We start from the raw sequence: 6,000 nt of genomic DNA, 5'->3' as shown, positions 1-6,000 counted from the left end.
CACTAGTTTGCATCTACTTTGCCATGCTTCTTGAATGTCTCCGTTGTATGTCTTGTTTGTCCGTCTTGAAGCTGTTGGCAACCGCCTATGATGTCTGCAGGAGTTTTGGCATGGGCTCATTAGGTTCACCATACATGTAATTTAACGGTCGATTGTTGAGCGCTCCTTCAACTTTTGCTACAGTTGTGCGTAGCTCCTCCACTGAAGTTGTTGTTCTTGAGATTATTTTTTGCATCGGTGTCTTCAGCTTCGTATGAGGCGTTCGTAGACTCCTCCCACCACAGGGCTCACTCGGCTAGTGTTTTCCATTGTATTTGGCATATACTGCAGTAATCCTTCACCCGTTTCGTGTTCACAGCGTCAAGCATTCCTTGATTTCCTTCTCGGCCTTTGTAAAGGTCCTGACTTTGTCCGAGTGGATTATGACAGGTATACCACGTCTTGCAGTGAATCGCCGGAAAGCTAGTAAAAACTGGATGTCGACATGTTTTGGTCATCTCCAAATGTACTCCTCTCGTTCCACGCAGGTGAAAATTACTACGTATTGTTTTACAATCTCGTGTTGGCTTTTCGCATAAAGTGTTCCGGTGAAGTCAACTCCTGTGACTTGAATGGCTCGGATTCGTTGACTATGTCCGCCGAGAGGCGAGGCAGTTTGAGTGGCTGGTCTTGTGTTATGCCTCTTGCATACTATGCATTTGTTTAAAACTTTTTTTTACAGCTTGGCAACCTTGCAATATCCAGAACTTGGCCCGTAGTTGCGCTAGCGTGGCTTGAACTTCGCTGTGCAATATTTTTTATGAACGTGACGTATGAGTAGTTCCGTGAAATATTCGTCCTTTGAAAGTACGATGACGTGCCGGTTTGATTCTTGGCTGTAGTGCAAGCGTCCTTTCTGTCTTATGAGTCCTTTGTCATCATAGTATACTTCTTGTCCATTTATATTAAGGTTTAGTGCTTGACTTAGCATCACCACTTGTCTTCCTGAGTAGTACTTGTGTTTGTCGTATCCAATAGGTCTCCGCAGTTATAATATCTTTTCCTGTAACGGCCCCTTGTGGTGTTCTTTTCTTGTGTTGTTTATGAATCTGAATATCCTTGCTGTTACGCTTAGAAGTCGCCCGTATGATGAACAATTTTTGATTTCCAAGATTGTGAATTCATTCTCTGTTTGATTCTGTGCAGCTTTGACATTGATCTTCTTGTTGATGTCCATCTGTATATTCATGCGAATCACGCTTGCTCTTTCCGGCTCCACGGAGGTAACCCATTTGGGTCCAAGCCACCACATTTTCGAGTTCATTAACGTCTTTGCTCTGATACCCCGTGTGAGTAGGTCTGCCGGATTGTACTCACCTTGAATGAATGACCAGCTTGTTTGCAGTGTTTTCTCTCGTATTTCTGCGACTCTTGGTAACAAATGGATCCCTTTGGCTTGTTCTTTTAATCCAATGAAGTACAATCATTGAGTCGGTGCAGCAGGGAGCTTCTTTAATTCTTTTGGGGAAGTTGACTTTGATGTAATCGCTTAGTCTTGATGCTATCACCGCTGCATTAGCTTAACTCTTGCTAAACTTAGCTCTTTGACGGTAGCTACACGGCTTTTCGCTGTCAGTAGCCTTGACTCTTTTGTTCCATCGTTGTACACCAGTACCAAGTATGCTGCAGCACCGTATGCTGTTGGACTCGTGCTGCAAACACATGCAGCTTGTATGCTTGTACTGCTTGATCCTTGCTTGCGTAGCATCAAAGAATTTCTAGAACTCACAGCTCCTCTGCTTCGGACATCAGGTCCCTCCACTTGTCACATTCTTTTTTTGGGAGTGGATCATCCCACGTAATGTTCGTTTTCCACAGTCTTGATAGCCAATTTTTGTGCGTATCGTAATAGGTGACTGCAGCCAAGCGGATCAAATATTCTTGCTGCTGCTTGCAATACTGTCCTCTTGGTTAAGCACGTTGTTGCTGGTAAGGACGCCCATTTGTCCACAGGGAAGGATAGCACGTCTTTTGAGTGCTTCCATATCATGCCAAGAAGCATTGTGTATCCTTTCGTCGAATCCCATGTGAGCGTTGTGCTTTTCGTTTTCATATATATATTTTGTTTAATCTCTCCTCATTCGATGTCCATTTTCTCAAGTTCATCGCCGCCTCTTTCAACACTTGTTTTGCCTGCTTGTACAGCTTGACAGCTCCATCAAACGTTGCTGCTCCTGTGATTACATCGTCCACGTAAATCGCTTTCTGTAGTTCTTTTGTTGTATCGGAAATCGCTCAGCCATTTCTTTCAAATGGTGCTTGATTGCAGCTGCCAGAAGAAATGTGCTCGGTGTTGTACCAAAAGTAACTCTATTCATGCGCCAGGTTTGTACTTCATCACCAGTCTTCCGTCAGCGTCGTGCTTCCACCACAGAAATCTCATGACATGTCTGCCTCTTTATGATTGAAATTTGTAGGAATGCTTCTCAACGTCTCTTACTAGGGCCACCTTTTCATTTCGAATGTTGATTAGCCGCGAAAGCATGTCTTCGTTTAAATTAGGTCCTGCCTCCAGATTGTCGTTTAATGATATGCCTTGCTGTGTGTGTGAAGAGGCGTCGAACTACAGGCGAACGTTAGTCTCGCTCGGTCCGCTCGAATTAACGTGCATGATGTGACATGTAGTAACACAACGAGTCAGTGGTTCGTCGGATTCCTGAACCTCTTCCGTGACTCCCAAGGTCATATATTCTGAGATAGCTTGATCGTAGCGACCACAAGCATTTTCTGCGTTTTCTTTAATCTTTTCGTCAATTGGAGGAGTCTTTTCATAGCATTGTCCTTGTTGATTTCCAAGTGGACATTTTCTTTCCAGGGCAAGCTGACTTGATAACGACCGTTTAGTTGTATTATCTTATTCGCGAATTCTTCTACAATTTCAGCTTCTGTAGTAGTGCAACTATGTTGTTTGATTCCCAAGGATTCCCAGCTCCAAAACCTCTGTAGCTCTTGCTGTAGTTTAATTCCGCAGCTCTTGACCTTAGAACCATGGCTGCTTGATTTTGGGCTTGAGTTAATTGTGTTTTAGTTTGCGCCGATGGGCCTTGCAGTACCCAACCCAGTATTGTCTCAACAGCCAGCAATCTGCTTTCGATTTTTTTGTGTTTACCAGTGATGAACTCCCAGTAATAATCCGAGCCGATGAGCAGCCCTATAGCATCTGTTGCAGTAGTCTCGGTTCTGTCATCGGCCACTTGTAGCTTTAGTTGACTGATTTTCTCGTTGAGTTTGTGATTTGGAGCAGGTAGACAACTGTGTGATATGACGTCGACTTGTAGAGCTTCGATCACCGTGGCTGACTTGTTTTCTCGCGTCGCTATAGTTACTTGCACCACGTTCATTTGTTTGAATTTTTCGTCTCCTCCGAACGAACCAATTGTCAGTCTTTCCTTTCGTATTATCTTCGCACCTATTTCTTTTGCTAATCCAGCTTCAATAAATGTACGCTGGCTTCCGCTGTCCAATAACAATCAGCAATGTCGGCCACCTTTTTTGCCATCTATCCAAGCTACAGCTGTCTGCAAAAGCCAAAGTTTTGCTTTAGATTCTCAGTTGCATGTAGAGTAGACGTCGCTTCCCGCTTGCTTTATTGTGACATGATCTGCATTTTCTTGCCTCACCGCTCTACACACTGATGTAGAATGTCGTCCTTTGCATTGCTTGCATATCACTCTTGCTCTACAAATACGTGCGGTGTGATTTGGCCGGGTAGCATCTGAAACATGCTCTTTTCCTCGGTTAGAATGGCCTTTTTTTTCGTCATAGGAATGTTCCTACGACAGTCCTCAGTTGCGTGGTTGTTCTGCTTGCAGAACAGGCAGCTTCTGTTTTCTGAGCTATAAAAGCTGGAAGTTGTTCTAAGCTGTCTGCTGTTATTCCTTGGCTTCTCAGTTATCCTCTCCTGTTCACACTGTGTTTCTTCCCAAAACGATATTTGCTCTCGCAGAAATGACATAAGCCTGTTCAACTTTTCCTCACATTATTTACCTGTTCTGCTGCTTTGTGCACTAGCTTTCATGTTTGAGCTGTTTCTCATTGCTTCTTTTGACTTGAACTGCAGGAATAACTCCGGTGGAATTGCTCTTTTCAACGCTGTCAATAACATTGGCGCGAAACTCTCTGTCTCCACCTTCAATGATTTGAGTGCCAATGTGGTTGTTGACCTGCACTCTGTTCACTAGCCGTCCGCAGTTCATCAGTTTCTTGTGCCGATTTCACTTTCTCGAGGCTCAATAGCTGGGCCATGTGCAGCTCCACTGATGGTCACGATTTCCGAACATTGTTTTGCAGAATTTTTATCGCTTCATCATAATTTTCTTCTGCAGAGTACTGAAGCCCTTCTACCGCAGACGCTGCCTTTCCGGTTAGCGATGCTAATAAATATTGAACTTTTGTCCCTTGCTCATGTTAGGTCTGAGGTGAACTGCTGACTTGTATTGAGCCCAGATGCAGTTCCACTCCAAAGCTCTTCCGCCCAACTTTGCATTCTAGCTTAGGTAGTTTTACTAGTTCCTTTGCGTCGTGTTCTGTACTTGATGCGGTCTGCCTTGTTCCGTTATTTAAATCCACCTGTGCAGGCTCTCTCATTCTGAACTCTATGGTAGACAAGATCTTCATATTTTCATGTCGTACTCTATTATTCTCTCGAATTCAGCTTCGGCAGTATCTTCAGTTAAAAATTTCTCCATTTGTTCGTTGGCGTTCTTGAGACTCTCGCTTATTCCCTTAATCTGTGCATGTGTTCAGATCAACTCTTCTCTGTTAGTTCCTTCATTAATTTGCTGTTCTGCTGAGTTGATGAGCTGCGTTATCTGGGAGTGAAGTGCTTTCCTCTTCGTTATTACTTCTTTGCTCATTGCTAGGCGGTAAAATGACCTCTTACTTGCAGTCAGCTGTTCTGATGCTTTTGGTTTTCACTTCGATCTCGTCGCTCAATCCAGGTCGATTCGCTGCTCCACCGCCGTTTTCTTTGCTGCTTCTTTACAGGTTCACCTTCTTGTGGGCGGGGAGGTAGTAATCCTGATCACGGCACCATTGTTAAAACGATTGAGACCAGTGACTGCTTTGAACATGAATGGTTTATTGAAGAAGTGAACACCAAGGAGCTGTTCTCTTTTCGTCTTCGAGTGTCTTGATGATGATATTTTACAGGGCACCCCTTAAGGCGGCCGGCCCGGTGGTGTTGGATTGTTGACTTGAGTTGGGATAAGACTTATGTGTGAGAGGAGTTCCCGGCCCGCAGCTGTCGAGGACAGGCGTATGAACTTGGACATTCTTTGTGCTTATCTAATTTCTTTGAACGTATTGTGTACCCCAAGGCCTAGCAGGCGCTGCGTGCTTGCCGTCATGGTAGACCAAGTATTCGTTTCGTGCATTTTCGGATGAGGTTTTCCACTTTAGTTTCATCGCCTTTATCAAGCAAGAAATTACCTACGAAAATATCTATGGTAATTCTAGGGGAAGCTCTGTTGTTTGAAGCCAGCACGGGAGTACTGCGGACTGATGTACCGAGTCAAGTACCAAGGTATAGACAGGTTGTGCGGTGCGTGTGGAGAGGAGGAGGAAACGGCTGAACACCTCATACTTTTCTGTAGAGGGCTTAACCCTACAGTGCATAGCAACGGGGCTCTTTTTTTTTCAAGGCATTGGGGTTTAGGGACAGTGGAGGCGAAATAGACTTTAAGCGGGTAGAAATAACCAAACGGAGGTTATCTAATTGGTGGCTAAAATCAAGGCAGGGGAGAAATTTCACCCTCCACAAAGTACAAATATGTTAATAGTCACGGCTAGGGGCTGTGTGCCACCGGCCCGATTTAAAGGGTTCAGCCTCATCCATCCATCGTTACAACCCCTATATCGGAAAAGTCATGGAGGAAGGAAAACAACTAGGAGGGAGCGTCACGTGACAATCTTGAAGCCTAGTCGTAAAAAATTTAGAGGAATGGGATGATGGGAAATAGG

The sequence above is a fragment of the Dermacentor silvarum genome, chromosome 3 (genome assembly GCF_013339745.2).
Source record: "Dermacentor silvarum isolate Dsil-2018 chromosome 3, BIME_Dsil_1.4, whole genome shotgun sequence".
NCBI classification, from domain to species: domain Eukaryota; kingdom Metazoa; phylum Arthropoda; class Arachnida; order Ixodida; family Ixodidae; genus Dermacentor; species Dermacentor silvarum.
The sequence above is the reverse complement of the archived record's forward strand: the minus strand, read 5'-3'. Positions refer to the sequence as shown.